This window comes from Doryrhamphus excisus, chromosome 13 (genome assembly GCF_030265055.1).
Source record: "Doryrhamphus excisus isolate RoL2022-K1 chromosome 13, RoL_Dexc_1.0, whole genome shotgun sequence".
NCBI classification, from domain to species: Eukaryota; Metazoa; Chordata; class Actinopteri; order Syngnathiformes; family Syngnathidae; genus Doryrhamphus; species Doryrhamphus excisus.
In genome coordinates this window covers 448352-459523 of record NC_080478.1, presented here as the reverse complement: position 1 = coordinate 459523, position 11172 = coordinate 448352, and the positions used below count along the sequence as shown (strand labels likewise).

Below are 11172 nucleotides of genomic sequence, written 5' to 3'. Positions count from 1 at the left end.
AGTTTGGCCTGCGTCACCTTCAAATAGGATCTTTTCAGTTGACCTGGCAGCTTACGGCCATACTACCCTGAAAACGCCCGATCTCGTCTGATCTCGGAAACTAAGCAGGGGCGGGCCTGGTTAGTACTTGGATGGGAGACCGCCTGGGAATACCAGGTGCTGTAAGCTTTTTATGGTTTCTGCTCTTGCCTGACAGCAGAGGGCGCTGTTTGACACTTTTTGCTGGAGTCTAGTTTGGCCTGCGTCACCTTCAAATAGGATCTTTTCAGGTGACCTGGCAGCTTACGGCCATACTACCCTTAAAACGCCTGATCTCGTCCGATCTCGGAAGCTAAGCAGGGGCGGGCCTGGTTAGTACTTGGATGGGAGACCGCCTGGGAATACCAGGTGCTGTAAGCTTTTTATGGTTTCTGCTCTTGCCTGACAGCAGAGGGCGCTGTTTGACACTTTTTGCTGGAGTCTAGTTTGGCCTGCGTCACCTTCAAATAGGATCTTTTCAGTTCACCTGGCAGCTTACGGCCATACTACCCTGAAAACGCCCGATCTCGGAAGCTAAGCAGGGGCGGGCCTGGTTAGTACTTGGATGGGAGACCGCCTGGGAATACCAGGTGCTGTAAGCTTTTTATGGTTTCTGCTCTTGCCTGACAGCAAAGGGCGCTGTTTGACACTTTTTGCCAGAGTCTAGTTTGGCCTGCGTCACCTTCAAATAGGATCTTTTCAGTTGACCTGGCAGCTTACGGCCATACTACCCTGAAAACGCCAGATCTCGTCCGATCTTGGAAGCTGAGCAGGGGCGGGCCTGGTTAGTACTTGGATGGGAGACCGCCTGGGAATACCAGGTGCTGTAAGCTTTTTTATGGTTTCTGCTCTTGCCTGACAGCAGAGGGCGCTGTTTGACACTTTTTGCTGGAGTCCAGTTTGGCCTGCGTCACCTTCAAATAGGATCTTTTCAGTTGACCTGGCAGTTTACAGCCATACTACCCTGAAAACGCCCGATCTCGTCCGATCTCGTCCGATCTCGGAAGCTAAGCAGGGGCGGGCCTGGTTAGTACTTGGATGGGAAACCGCCTAGGAATACCAGGTGCTCTAAGCTTTTTATGGTTTCTGCTTTTGCCTGAAAGCAGAGGGCGCTGTTTGACACTTTTTGCTGGAGTCTAGTTTGGCCTGCGTCGCCTTCAAATAGGATCTTTTCAGTTGCCCTGGCAGCTTACGGCCATACTACCCTGAAAACGCCCGATATCGTCCGATCTCGGAAGCTAAGCAGGGGCGGGCCTGGTTAGTACTTGGATGAGAGACCGCCTGGGAATACCAGGTGCTGTAAGCCTTTTATGGTTTCGGCTCTTGCCTGACAGCAGAGGGCGCTGTTTGACACTTTTTGCTGGAGTCTAGTTTGGCCTGCGTCGCCTTCAAATAGGATCTTTTCAGTTCATCTGGCAGCTTACGGTCATACTACCCTGAAAATGCCCGATCTCGTCCGATCTCGTAAGCTAAACAGGGGTGGGCCTGGTTAGTACTTGGATGGGAGACCGCCTGGGAATACCAGGTGCTGTAAGCCTTTTATGGTTTCTGCTCTTGCCTGACAGCAGAGGGCGCTGTTTGACACTTTTTGCTGGAGTCTAGTTTGGCCTGCGTCACCTTCAAATAGGATCTTTTCAGTTCACCTGGCAGCTTACGGCCATACTACCCTGAAAAAGCCCGATCTCGGAAGCTAAGCAGGGGCGGGCCTGGTTAGTACTTGGATGGGAGACCGCCTGGGAATACCAGGTGCTGTAAGCTTTTTATGGTTTCTGCTCTTGCCTGACAGCAAAGGGCGCTGTTTGACACTTTTTGCCAGAGTCTAGTTTGGCCTGCGTCGCCTTCAAATAGGATCTTTTCAGTTGATCTGGCAGCTTACGGCCATACTATCCTGAAAAAGCCCGATCTCGTCCGATCTCGGAAGCTAAGCAGGGGCGGGCCTGGTTAGTACTTGGATGGGAGACCGCCTGGAAATACCAGGTGCTGTAAGCTTTTTATGGTTTCTGCTCTTGCCTGACAGCAGAGGGCGCTGTTTGACACTTTTTGCTGGAGTCTAGTTTGGCCTGCGTCGCCTTCAAATAGGATCTTTTCAGTTGATCTGGCAGCTTACGGTCATACTACCCTGAAAACGCCCGATCTCGTCCGATCTCGTAAGCTAAACAGGGGTGGGCCTGGTTAGTACTTGGATGGGAGACCGCCTGGGAATACCAGGTGCTGTAAGCCTTTTATGGTTTCTGCTCATGCCTGACAGCAGAGGGCGCTGTTTGACACTTTTTGCTGGAGTCTAGTTTGGCCTGCGTCGCCTTCAAATAGGATCTTTTCAGTTGACCTGGCAGCTTACGGCCATACTACCCTGAAAACGCCCGATCTCGGAAGCTAAGCAGGGGCGGGCCTGGTTAGTACTTGGATGGGAGACCGCCTGGGAATACCAGGTGCTATAAGCTTTTTATGGTTTCTGCTCTTGCCTGACAGCAAAGGGCGCTGTTTGACACTTTTTGCCAGAGTCTAGTTTGGCCTGCGTCACCTTCAAATAGGATCTTTTCAGTTGACCTGGCAGCTTACGGCCATACTACCCTGAAAACGCCCGATCTCGTCTGATCTCGGAAACTAAGCAGGGGCGGGCCTGGTTAGTACTTGGATGGGAGACCGCCTGGGAATACCAGGTGCTGTAAGCTTTTTATGGTTTCTGCTCTTGCCTGACAGCAGAGGGCGCTGTTTGACACTTTTTGCTGGAGTCTAGTTTGGCCTGCGTCACCTTCAAATAGGATCTTTTCAGTTCACCTGGCAGCTTACGGCCATACTACCCTGAAAACGCCCGATCTCGGAAGCTAAGCAGGGGCGGGCCTGGTTAGTACTTGGATGGGAGACCGCCTGGGAATACCAGGTGCTGTAAGCTTTTTATGGTTTCTGCTCTTGCCTGACAGCAGAGGGCGCTGTTTGACACTTTTTGCTGGAGTCTAGTTTGGCCTGCGTCGCCTTCAAATAAGATTTTTTCAGTTGCCCTTTAAGCTTACGGCCATACTACCCTGAAAACGCCCGATCTCGTCCGATCTCGGAAGCTAAGCAGGGGCTGGCCTGGTTAGTACTTGGATGGGAGACCGCCTGGGAATACCAGGTGCTGTAAGCTTTTTATGGTTTCTGCTCTTGCCTGACAGCAGAGGGCGCTGTTTGACACTTTTTGCTGGAGTTTAGTTTGGCCTGCGTCGCCTTCAAATAGGATCTTTTCAGTTGCCTTGGCAGCTTACAGCCATACTACCCTGAAAACGCCCGATCTCATCCGATCTCGGAAGCTAAGCAGGGGCGGGCCTGGTTAGTACTTGGATGGGAAACCGCCTAGGAATACCAGGTGCTCTAAGCTTTTTATGGTTTCTGCTTTTGCCTGAAAGCAGAGGGCGCTGTTTGACACTTTTTGCTGGAGTCTAGTTTGGCCTGCGTCGCCTTCAAATAGGATCTTTTCAGTTGCCCTGGCAGCTTACGGCCATACTACCCTGAAAACGCCCGATATCGTCCGATCTCGGAAGCTAAGCAGGGGCGGGCCTGGTTAGTACTTGGATGAGAGACCGCCTGGGAATACCAGGTGCTGTAAGCCTTTTATGGTTTCGGCTCTTGCCTGACAGCAGAGGGCGCTGTTTGACACTTTTTGCTGGAGTCTAGTTTGGCCTGCGTCGCCTTCAAATAGGATCTTTTCAGTTGATCTGGCAGCTTACGGTCATACTACCCTGAAAATGCCCGATCTCGTCCGATCTCGTAAGCTAAACAGGGGTGGGCCTGGTTAGTACTTGGATGGGAGACCGCCTGGGAATACCAGGTGCTGTAAGCCTTTTATGGTTTCTGCTCTTGCCTGACAGCAGAGGGCGCTGTTTGACACTTTTTGCTGGAGTCTAGTTTGGCCTGCGTCACCTTCAAATAGGATCTTTTCAGTTCACCTGGCAGCTTACGGCCATACTACCCTGAAAAAGCCCGATCTCGGAAGCTAAGCAGGGGCGGGCCTGGTTAGTACTTGGATGGGAGACCGCCTGGGAATACCAGGTGCTGTAAGCTTTTTATGGTTTCTGCTCTTGCCTGACAGCAAAGGGCGCTGTTTGACACTTTTTGCCAGAGTCTAGTTTGGCCTGCGTCGCCTTCAAATAGGATCTTTTCAGTTGATCTGGCAGCTTACGGCCATACTATCCTGAAAAAGCCCGATCTCGTCCGATCTCGGAAGCTAAGCAGGGGCGGGCCTGGTTAGTACTTGGATGGGAGACCGCCTGGAAATACCAGGTGCTGTAAGCTTTATATGGTTTCTGCTCTTGCCTGACAGCAGAGGGCGCTGTTTGACACTTTTTGCTGGAGTCTAGTTTGGCCTGCGTCGCCTTCAAATAGGATCTTTTCAGTTGATCTGGCAGCTTACGGTCATACTACCCTGAAAACGCCCGATCTCGTCCGATCTCGTAAGCTAAACAGGGGTGGGCCTGGTTAGTACTTGGATGGGAGACCGCCTGGGAATACCAGGTGCTGTAAGCCTTTTATGGTTTCTGCTCATGCCTGACAGCAGAGGGCGCTGTTTGACACTTTTTGCTGGAGTCTAGTTTGGCCTGCGTCGCCTTCAAATAGGATCTTTTCAGTTGACCTGGCAGCTTACGGCCATACTACCCTGAAAACGCCCGATCTCGGAAGCTAAGCAGGGGCGGGCCTGGTTAGTACTTGGATGGGAGACCGCCTGGGAATACCAGGTGCTATAAGCTTTTTATGGTTTCTGCTCTTGCCTGACAGCAAAGGGCGCTGTTTGACACTTTTTGCCAGAGTCTAGTTTGGCCTGCGTCACCTTCAAATAGGATCTTTTCAGTTGACCTGGCAGCTTACGGCCATACTACCCTGAAAACGCCCGATCTCGTCTGATCTCGGAAACTAAGCAGGGGCGGGCCTGGTTAGTACTTGGATGGGAGACCGCCTGGGAATACCAGGTGCTGTAAGCTTTTTATGGTTTCTGCTCTTGCCTGACAGCAGAGGGCGCTGTTTGACACTTTTTGCTGGAGTCTAGTTTGGCCTGCGTCACCTTCAAATAGGATCTTTTCAGTTCACCTGGCAGCTTACGGCCATACTACCCTGAAAACGCCCGATCTCGGAAGCTAAGCAGGGGCGGGCCTGGTTAGTACTTGGATGGGAGACCGCCTGGGAATACCAGGTGCTGTAAGCTTTTTATGGTTTCTGCTCTTGCCTGACAGCAAAGGGCGCTGTTTGACACTTTTTGCCAGAGTCTAGTTTGGCCTGCGTCACCTTCAAATAGGATCTTTTCAGTTGACCTGGCAGCTTACGGCCATACTACCCTGAAAATGCCAGATCTCGTCCGATCTTGGAAGCTGAGCAGGGGCGGGCCTGGTTAGTACTTGGATGGGAGACCGCCTGGGAATACCAGGTGCTGTAAGCTTTTTTATGGTTTCTGCTCTTGCCTGACAGCAGAGGGCGCTGTTTGACACTTTTTGCTGGAGTCTAGTTTGGCCTGCGTCACCTTCAAATAGGATCTTTTCAGTTGACCTGGCAGTTTACAGCCATACTACCCTGAAAACGCCCGATCTCGTCCGATCTCGTCCGATCTCGGAAGCTAAGCAGGGGCGGGCCTGGTTAGTACTTGGATGGGAGACCGCCTGGGAATACCAGGTGCTGTAAGCTTTTTATGGTTTCTGCTCTTGCCTGACAGCAGAGGGCGCTGTTTGACACTTTTTGCTGGAGTCTAGTTTGGCCTGCGTCGCCTTCAAATAAGATTTTTTCAGTTGCCCTTAAAGCTTACGGCCATACTACCCCGAAAACGCCCGATCTCGTCCGATCTCGGAAGCTAAGCAGGGGCTGGCCTGGTTAGTACTTGGATGGGAGACCGCCTGGGAATACCAGGTGCTGTAAGCTTTTTATGGTTTCTGCTCTTGCCTGACAGCAGAGGGCGCTGTTTGACACTTTTTGCTGGAGTCTAGTTTGGCCTGCGTCGCCTTCAAATAAGATTTTTTCAGTTGCCCTTAAAGCTTACGGCCATACTACCCTGAAAACGCCCGATCTCGTCCGATCTCGGAAGCAAAGCAGGGGCGGGCCTGGTTAGTACTTGGATGGAGACCGCCTGGGAATACCAGGTGCTGTAAGCTTTTTATGGTTTCTGCTCTTGCCTGACAGCAGAGGGCGCTGTTTGACACTTTTTGCTGGAGTCTAGTTTGGCCTGCGTCGCCTTCAAATAAGATTTTTTCAGTTGCCCTTTAAGCTTACGGCCATACTACCCTGAAAACGCCCGATCTCGTCCGATCTCGGAAGCTAAGCAGGGGCTGGCCTGGTTAGTACTTGGATGGGAGACCGCCTGGGAATACCAGGTGCTGTAAGCTTTTTATGGTTTCTGCTCTTGCCTGACAGCAGAGGGCGCTGTTTGACACTTTTTGCTGGAGTTTAGTTTGGCCTGCGTCGCCTTCAAATAGGATCTTTTCAGTTGCCTTGGCAGCTTACAGCCATACTACCCTGAAAACGCCCGATCTCATCCGATCTCGGAAGCTAAGCAGGGGCGGGCCTGGTTAGTACTTGGATGGGAAACCGCCTAGGAATACCAGGTGCTCTAAGCTTTTTATGGTTTCTGCTTTTGCCTGAAAGCAGAGGGCGCTGTTTGACACTTTTTGCTGGAGTCTAGTTTGGCCTGCGTCGCCTTCAAATAGGATCTTTTCAGTTGCCCTGGCAGCTTACGGCCATACTACCCTGAAAACGCCCGATATCGTCCGATCTCGGAAGCTAAGCAGGGGCGGGCCTGGTTAGTACTTGGATGAGAGACCGCCTGGGAATACCAGGTGCTGTAAGCCTTTTATGGTTTCGGCTCTTGCCTGACAGCAGAGGGCGCTGTTTGACACTTTTTGCTGGAGTCTAGTTTGGCCTGCGTCGCCTTCAAATAGGATCTTTTCAGTTGATCTGGCAGCTTACGGTCATACTACCCTGAAAATGCCCGATCTCGTCCGATCTCGTAAGCTAAACAGGGGTGGGCCTGGTTAGTACTTGGATGGGAGACCGCCTGGGAATACCAGGTGCTGTAAGCCTTTTATGGTTTCTGCTCTTGCCTGACAGCAGAGGGCGCTGTTTGACACTTTTTGCTGGAGTCTAGTTTGGCCTGCGTCACCTTCAAATAGGATCTTTTCAGTTCACCTGGCAGCTTACGGCCATACTACCCTGAAAAAGCCCGATCTCGGAAGCTAAGCAGGGGCGGGCCTGGTTAGTACTTGGAAGGGAGACTGCCTGGGAATACCAGGTGCTGTAAGCTTTTTATGGTTTCTGCTCTTGCCTGACAGCAAAGGGCGCTGTTTGACACTTTTTGCCAGAGTCTAGTTTGGCCTGCGTCGCCTTCAAATAGGATCTTTTCAGTTGATCTGGCAGCTTACGGCCATACTATCCTGAAAAAGCCCGATCTCGTCCGATCTCGGAAGCTAAGCAGGGGCGGGCCTGGTTAGTACTTGGATGGGAGACCGCCTGGAAATACCAGGTGCTGTAAGCTTTATATGGTTTCTGCTCTTGCCTGACAGCAGAGGGCGCTGTTTGACACTTTTTGCTGGAGTCTAGTTTGGCCTGCGTCGCCTTCAAATAGGATCTTTTCAGTTGATCTGGCAGCTTACGGTCATACTACCCTGAAAACGCCCGATCTCGTCCGATCTCGTAAGCTAAACAGGGGTGGGCCTGGTTAGTACTTGGATGGGAGACCGCCTGGGAATACCAGGTGCTGTAAGCCTTTTATGGTTTCTGCTCATGCCTGACAGCAGAGGGCGCTGTTTGACACTTTTTGCTGGAGTCTAGTTTGGCCTGCGTCGCCTTCAAATAGGATCTTTTCAGTTGACCTGGCAGCTTACGGCCATACTACCCTGAAAACGCCCGATCTCGGAAGCTAAGCAGGGGCGGGCCTGGTTAGTACTTGGATGGGAGACCGCCTGGGAATACCAGGTGCTATAAGCTTTTTATGGTTTCTGCTCTTGCCTGACAGCAAAGGGCGCTGTTTGACACTTTTTGCCAGAGTCTAGTTTGGCCTGCGTCACCTTCAAATAGGATCTTTTCAGTTGACCTGGCAGCTTACGGCCATACTACCCTGAAAACGCCCGATCTCGTCTGATCTCGGAAACTAAGCAGGGGCGGGCCTGGTTAGTACTTGGATGGGAGACCGCCTGGGAATACCAGGTGCTGTAAGCTTTTTATGGTTTCTGCTCTTGCCTGACAGCAGAGGGCGCTGTTTGACACTTTTTGCTGGAGTCTAGTTTGGCCTGCGTCACCTTCAAATAGGATCTTTTCAGTTCACCTGGCAGCTTACGGCCATACTACCCTGAAAACGCCCGATCTCGGAAGCTAAGCAGGGGCGGGCCTGGTTAGTACTTGGATGGGAGACCGCCTGGGAATACCAGGTGCTGTAAGCTTTTTATGGTTTCTGCTCTTGCCTGACAGCAGAGGGCGCTGTTTGACACTTTTTGCTGGAGTCTAGTTTGGCCTGCGTCGCCTTCAAATAAGATTTTTTCAGTTGCCCTTTAAGCTTACGGCCATACTACCCTGAAAACGCCCGATCTCGTCCGATCTCGGAAGCTAAGCAGGGGCTGGCCTGGTTAGTACTTGGATGGGAGACCGCCTGGGAATACCAGGTGCTGTAAGCTTTTTATGGTTTCTGCTCTTGCCTGACAGCAGAGGGCGCTGTTTGACACTTTTTGCTGGAGTTTAGTTTGGCCTGCGTCGCCTTCAAATAGGATCTTTTCAGTTGCCTTGGCAGCTTACAGCCATACTACCCTGAAAACGCCCGATCTCATCCGATCTCGGAAGCTAAGCAGGGGCGGGCCTGGTTAGTACTTGGATGGGAAACCGCCTAGGAATACCAGGTGCTCTAAGCTTTTTATGGTTTCTGCTTTTGCCTGAAAGCAGAGGGCGCTGTTTGACACTTTTTGCTGGAGTCTAGTTTGGCCTGCGTCGCCTTCAAATAGGATCTTTTCAGTTGCCCTGGCAGCTTACGGCCATACTACCCTGAAAACGCCCGATATCGTCCGATCTCGGAAGCTAAGCAGGGGCGGGCCTGGTTAGTACTTGGATGAGAGACCGCCTGGGAATACCAGGTGCTGTAAGCCTTTTATGGTTTCGGCTCTTGCCTGACAGCAGAGGGCGCTGTTTGACACTTTTTGCTGGAGTCTAGTTTGGCCTGCGTCGCCTTCAAATAGGATCTTTTCAGTTGATCTGGCAGCTTACGGTCATACTACCCTGAAAATGCCCGATCTCGTCCGATCTCGTAAGCTAAACAGGGGTGGGCCTGGTTAGTACTTGGATGGGAGACCGCCTGGGAATACCAGGTGCTGTAAGCCTTTTATGGTTTCTGCTCTTGCCTGACAGCAGAGGGCGCTGTTTGACACTTTTTGCTGGAGTCTAGTTTGGCCTGCGTCACCTTCAAATAGGATCTTTTCAGTTCACCTGGCAGCTTACGGCCATACTACCCTGAAAAAGCCCGATCTCGGAAGCTAAGCAGGGGCGGGCCTGGTTAGTACTTGGATGGGAGACCGCCTGGGAATACCAGGTGCTGTAAGCTTTTTATGGTTTCTGCTCTTGCCTGACAGCAAAGGGCGCTGTTTGACACTTTTTGCCAGAGTCTAGTTTGGCCTGCGTCGCCTTCAAATAGGATCTTTTCAGTTGATCTGGCAGCTTACGGCCATACTATCCTGAAAAAGCCCGATCTCGTCCGATCTCGGAAGCTAAGCAGGGGCGGGCCTGGTTAGTACTTGGATGGGAGACCGCCTGGAAATACCAGGTGCTGTAAGCTTTATATGGTTTCTGCTCTTGCCTGACAGCAGAGGGCGCTGTTTGACACTTTTTGCTGGAGTCTAGTTTGGCCTGCGTCGCCTTCAAATAGGATCTTTTCAGTTGATCTGGCAGCTTACGGTCATACTACCCTGAAAACGCCCGATCTCGTCCGATCTCGTAAGCTAAACAGGGGTGGGCCTGGTTAGTACTTGGATGGGAGACCGCCTGGGAATACCAGGTGCTGTAAGCCTTTTATGGTTTCTGCTCATGCCTGACAGCAGAGGGCGCTGTTTGACACTTTTTGCTGGAGTCTAGTTTGGCCTGCGTCGCCTTCAAATAGGATCTTTTCAGTTGACCTGGCAGCTTACGGCCATACTACCCTGAAAACGCCCGATCTCGGAAGCTAAGCAGGGGCGGGCCTGGTTAGTACTTGGATGGGAGACCGCCTGGGAATACCAGGTGCTATAAGCTTTTTATGGTTTCTGCTCTTGCCTGACAGCAAAGGGCGCTGTTTGACACTTTTTGCCAGAGTCTAGTTTGGCCTGCGTCACCTTCAAATAGGATCTTTTCAGTTGACCTGGCAGCTTACGGCCATACTACCCTGAAAACGCCCGATCTCGTCTGATCTCGGAAACTAAGCAGGGGCGGGCCTGGTTAGTACTTGGATGGGAGACCGCCTGGGAATACCAGGTGCTGTAAGCTTTTTATGGTTTCTGCTCTTGCCTGACAGCAGAGGGCGCTGTTTGACACTTTTTGCTGGAGTCTAGTTTGGCCTGCGTCACCTTCAAATAGGATCTTTTCAGTTCACCTGGCAGCTTACGGCCATACTACCCTGAAAACGCCCGATCTCGGAAGCTAAGCAGGGGCGGGCCTGGTTAGTACTTGGATGGGAGACCGCCTGGGAATACCAGGTGCTGTAAGCTTTTTATGGTTTCTGCTCTTGCCTGACAGCAAAGGGCGCTGTTTGACACTTTTTGCCAGAGTCTAGTTTGGCCTGCGTCACCTTCAAATAGGATCTTTTCAGTTGACCTGGCAGCTTACGGCCATACTACCCTGAAAACGCCAGATCTCGTCCGATCTTGGAAGCTGAGCAGGGGCGGGCCTGGTTAGTACTTGGATGGGAGACCGCCTGGGAATACCAGGTGCTGTAAGCTTTTTTATGGTTTCTGCTCTTGCCTGACAGCAGAGGGCGCTGTTTGACACTTTTTGCTGGAGTCTAGTTTGGCCTGCGTCACCTTCAAATAGGATCTTTTCAGTTGACCTGGCAGTTTACAGCCATACTACCCTGAAAACGCCCGATCTCGTCCGATCTCGTCCGATCTCGGAAGCTAAGCAGGGGCGGGCCTGGTTAGTACTTGGATGGGAGACCGCCTGGGAATACCAGGTGCTGTAAGCTTTTTATGGTTTCTG

General features: G+C 51.8%; 33 non-coding genes and 16 pseudogenes across 33 annotated transcripts; all 49 read left to right on the top strand.

The window, feature by feature from the left end:
- The first annotated feature begins 49 nt into the window (after positions 1-49).
- On the top strand, positions 50-168 carry LOC131097440 (5S ribosomal RNA). The gene has a single exon (XR_009116345.1). It is a non-coding gene; the product is annotated as a 5S ribosomal RNA (ribosomal RNA).
- A 112-nt stretch (positions 169-280) lies between these two features.
- Positions 281-399, top strand: LOC131143367 (5S ribosomal RNA). Its single transcript, XR_009133416.1, has one exon. It is a non-coding gene; the product is annotated as a 5S ribosomal RNA (ribosomal RNA).
- Positions 400-511: 112 nt separating this feature from the next.
- On the top strand, positions 512-620 carry LOC131100464 (5S ribosomal RNA; annotated as a pseudogene).
- Positions 621-732: 112 nt separating this feature from the next.
- LOC131100012 (5S ribosomal RNA) lies at positions 733-851 on the top strand. Its single transcript, XR_009118781.1, has one exon. It is a non-coding gene; the product is annotated as a 5S ribosomal RNA (ribosomal RNA).
- A 113-nt stretch (positions 852-964) lies between these two features.
- LOC131141622 (5S ribosomal RNA) lies at positions 965-1093 on the top strand (annotated as a pseudogene).
- Positions 1094-1205: 112 nt separating this feature from the next.
- On the top strand, positions 1206-1324 carry LOC131099580 (5S ribosomal RNA). The gene has a single exon (XR_009118405.1). It is a non-coding gene; the product is annotated as a 5S ribosomal RNA (ribosomal RNA).
- A 112-nt stretch (positions 1325-1436) lies between these two features.
- Positions 1437-1555, top strand: LOC131098583 (5S ribosomal RNA). The gene has a single exon (XR_009117450.1). It is a non-coding gene; the product is annotated as a 5S ribosomal RNA (ribosomal RNA).
- A 112-nt stretch (positions 1556-1667) lies between these two features.
- Positions 1668-1776, top strand: LOC131141227 (5S ribosomal RNA; annotated as a pseudogene).
- A 112-nt stretch (positions 1777-1888) lies between these two features.
- Positions 1889-2007, top strand: LOC131099334 (5S ribosomal RNA). The gene has a single exon (XR_009118168.1). It is a non-coding gene; the product is annotated as a 5S ribosomal RNA (ribosomal RNA).
- Positions 2008-2119: 112 nt separating this feature from the next.
- On the top strand, positions 2120-2238 carry LOC131097744 (5S ribosomal RNA). Its single transcript, XR_009116637.1, has one exon. It is a non-coding gene; the product is annotated as a 5S ribosomal RNA (ribosomal RNA).
- Positions 2239-2350: 112 nt separating this feature from the next.
- LOC131141133 (5S ribosomal RNA) lies at positions 2351-2459 on the top strand (annotated as a pseudogene).
- Positions 2460-2571: 112 nt separating this feature from the next.
- Positions 2572-2690, top strand: LOC131097439 (5S ribosomal RNA). Its single transcript, XR_009116344.1, has one exon. It is a non-coding gene; the product is annotated as a 5S ribosomal RNA (ribosomal RNA).
- A 112-nt stretch (positions 2691-2802) lies between these two features.
- On the top strand, positions 2803-2911 carry LOC131100463 (5S ribosomal RNA; annotated as a pseudogene).
- A 112-nt stretch (positions 2912-3023) lies between these two features.
- On the top strand, positions 3024-3142 carry LOC131142669 (5S ribosomal RNA). Its single transcript, XR_009132739.1, has one exon. It is a non-coding gene; the product is annotated as a 5S ribosomal RNA (ribosomal RNA).
- Positions 3143-3254: 112 nt separating this feature from the next.
- Positions 3255-3373, top strand: LOC131099140 (5S ribosomal RNA). Its single transcript, XR_009117978.1, has one exon. It is a non-coding gene; the product is annotated as a 5S ribosomal RNA (ribosomal RNA).
- Positions 3374-3485: 112 nt separating this feature from the next.
- Positions 3486-3604, top strand: LOC131099579 (5S ribosomal RNA). Its single transcript, XR_009118404.1, has one exon. It is a non-coding gene; the product is annotated as a 5S ribosomal RNA (ribosomal RNA).
- A 112-nt stretch (positions 3605-3716) lies between these two features.
- Positions 3717-3835, top strand: LOC131098582 (5S ribosomal RNA). The gene has a single exon (XR_009117449.1). It is a non-coding gene; the product is annotated as a 5S ribosomal RNA (ribosomal RNA).
- A 112-nt stretch (positions 3836-3947) lies between these two features.
- On the top strand, positions 3948-4056 carry LOC131141226 (5S ribosomal RNA; annotated as a pseudogene).
- Positions 4057-4168: 112 nt separating this feature from the next.
- LOC131099333 (5S ribosomal RNA) lies at positions 4169-4287 on the top strand. The gene has a single exon (XR_009118167.1). It is a non-coding gene; the product is annotated as a 5S ribosomal RNA (ribosomal RNA).
- Positions 4288-4399: 112 nt separating this feature from the next.
- LOC131097743 (5S ribosomal RNA) lies at positions 4400-4518 on the top strand. Its single transcript, XR_009116636.1, has one exon. It is a non-coding gene; the product is annotated as a 5S ribosomal RNA (ribosomal RNA).
- A 112-nt stretch (positions 4519-4630) lies between these two features.
- LOC131141132 (5S ribosomal RNA) lies at positions 4631-4739 on the top strand (annotated as a pseudogene).
- A 112-nt stretch (positions 4740-4851) lies between these two features.
- Positions 4852-4970, top strand: LOC131097438 (5S ribosomal RNA). The gene has a single exon (XR_009116343.1). It is a non-coding gene; the product is annotated as a 5S ribosomal RNA (ribosomal RNA).
- A 112-nt stretch (positions 4971-5082) lies between these two features.
- On the top strand, positions 5083-5191 carry LOC131100462 (5S ribosomal RNA; annotated as a pseudogene).
- Positions 5192-5303: 112 nt separating this feature from the next.
- LOC131100273 (5S ribosomal RNA) lies at positions 5304-5422 on the top strand. Its single transcript, XR_009119032.1, has one exon. It is a non-coding gene; the product is annotated as a 5S ribosomal RNA (ribosomal RNA).
- A 113-nt stretch (positions 5423-5535) lies between these two features.
- On the top strand, positions 5536-5664 carry LOC131099743 (5S ribosomal RNA; annotated as a pseudogene).
- A 112-nt stretch (positions 5665-5776) lies between these two features.
- Positions 5777-5895, top strand: LOC131097548 (5S ribosomal RNA). Its single transcript, XR_009116447.1, has one exon. It is a non-coding gene; the product is annotated as a 5S ribosomal RNA (ribosomal RNA).
- A 112-nt stretch (positions 5896-6007) lies between these two features.
- Positions 6008-6125, top strand: LOC131098998 (5S ribosomal RNA). Its single transcript, XR_009117841.1, has one exon. It is a non-coding gene; the product is annotated as a 5S ribosomal RNA (ribosomal RNA).
- Positions 6126-6237: 112 nt separating this feature from the next.
- On the top strand, positions 6238-6356 carry LOC131142668 (5S ribosomal RNA). Its single transcript, XR_009132738.1, has one exon. It is a non-coding gene; the product is annotated as a 5S ribosomal RNA (ribosomal RNA).
- Positions 6357-6468: 112 nt separating this feature from the next.
- Positions 6469-6587, top strand: LOC131099139 (5S ribosomal RNA). Its single transcript, XR_009117977.1, has one exon. It is a non-coding gene; the product is annotated as a 5S ribosomal RNA (ribosomal RNA).
- A 112-nt stretch (positions 6588-6699) lies between these two features.
- Positions 6700-6818, top strand: LOC131099577 (5S ribosomal RNA). The gene has a single exon (XR_009118402.1). It is a non-coding gene; the product is annotated as a 5S ribosomal RNA (ribosomal RNA).
- Positions 6819-6930: 112 nt separating this feature from the next.
- On the top strand, positions 6931-7049 carry LOC131098581 (5S ribosomal RNA). The gene has a single exon (XR_009117448.1). It is a non-coding gene; the product is annotated as a 5S ribosomal RNA (ribosomal RNA).
- Positions 7050-7161: 112 nt separating this feature from the next.
- Positions 7162-7270, top strand: LOC131142374 (5S ribosomal RNA; annotated as a pseudogene).
- Positions 7271-7382: 112 nt separating this feature from the next.
- Positions 7383-7501, top strand: LOC131099332 (5S ribosomal RNA). The gene has a single exon (XR_009118166.1). It is a non-coding gene; the product is annotated as a 5S ribosomal RNA (ribosomal RNA).
- A 112-nt stretch (positions 7502-7613) lies between these two features.
- Positions 7614-7732, top strand: LOC131097742 (5S ribosomal RNA). Its single transcript, XR_009116635.1, has one exon. It is a non-coding gene; the product is annotated as a 5S ribosomal RNA (ribosomal RNA).
- Positions 7733-7844: 112 nt separating this feature from the next.
- LOC131141131 (5S ribosomal RNA) lies at positions 7845-7953 on the top strand (annotated as a pseudogene).
- Positions 7954-8065: 112 nt separating this feature from the next.
- Positions 8066-8184, top strand: LOC131097436 (5S ribosomal RNA). Its single transcript, XR_009116342.1, has one exon. It is a non-coding gene; the product is annotated as a 5S ribosomal RNA (ribosomal RNA).
- Positions 8185-8296: 112 nt separating this feature from the next.
- LOC131100461 (5S ribosomal RNA) lies at positions 8297-8405 on the top strand (annotated as a pseudogene).
- Positions 8406-8517: 112 nt separating this feature from the next.
- On the top strand, positions 8518-8636 carry LOC131142664 (5S ribosomal RNA). The gene has a single exon (XR_009132736.1). It is a non-coding gene; the product is annotated as a 5S ribosomal RNA (ribosomal RNA).
- Positions 8637-8748: 112 nt separating this feature from the next.
- Positions 8749-8867, top strand: LOC131099138 (5S ribosomal RNA). Its single transcript, XR_009117976.1, has one exon. It is a non-coding gene; the product is annotated as a 5S ribosomal RNA (ribosomal RNA).
- Positions 8868-8979: 112 nt separating this feature from the next.
- On the top strand, positions 8980-9098 carry LOC131099576 (5S ribosomal RNA). Its single transcript, XR_009118401.1, has one exon. It is a non-coding gene; the product is annotated as a 5S ribosomal RNA (ribosomal RNA).
- A 112-nt stretch (positions 9099-9210) lies between these two features.
- LOC131098580 (5S ribosomal RNA) lies at positions 9211-9329 on the top strand. The gene has a single exon (XR_009117447.1). It is a non-coding gene; the product is annotated as a 5S ribosomal RNA (ribosomal RNA).
- A 112-nt stretch (positions 9330-9441) lies between these two features.
- Positions 9442-9550, top strand: LOC131141225 (5S ribosomal RNA; annotated as a pseudogene).
- A 112-nt stretch (positions 9551-9662) lies between these two features.
- Positions 9663-9781, top strand: LOC131099331 (5S ribosomal RNA). The gene has a single exon (XR_009118165.1). It is a non-coding gene; the product is annotated as a 5S ribosomal RNA (ribosomal RNA).
- A 112-nt stretch (positions 9782-9893) lies between these two features.
- Positions 9894-10012, top strand: LOC131097740 (5S ribosomal RNA). Its single transcript, XR_009116634.1, has one exon. It is a non-coding gene; the product is annotated as a 5S ribosomal RNA (ribosomal RNA).
- A 112-nt stretch (positions 10013-10124) lies between these two features.
- LOC131141130 (5S ribosomal RNA) lies at positions 10125-10233 on the top strand (annotated as a pseudogene).
- Positions 10234-10345: 112 nt separating this feature from the next.
- LOC131097435 (5S ribosomal RNA) lies at positions 10346-10464 on the top strand. The gene has a single exon (XR_009116341.1). It is a non-coding gene; the product is annotated as a 5S ribosomal RNA (ribosomal RNA).
- Positions 10465-10576: 112 nt separating this feature from the next.
- On the top strand, positions 10577-10685 carry LOC131100460 (5S ribosomal RNA; annotated as a pseudogene).
- A 112-nt stretch (positions 10686-10797) lies between these two features.
- Positions 10798-10916, top strand: LOC131100011 (5S ribosomal RNA). Its single transcript, XR_009118780.1, has one exon. It is a non-coding gene; the product is annotated as a 5S ribosomal RNA (ribosomal RNA).
- Positions 10917-11029: 113 nt separating this feature from the next.
- LOC131099742 (5S ribosomal RNA) lies at positions 11030-11158 on the top strand (annotated as a pseudogene).
- Positions 11159-11172: the final 14 nt, after the last annotated feature.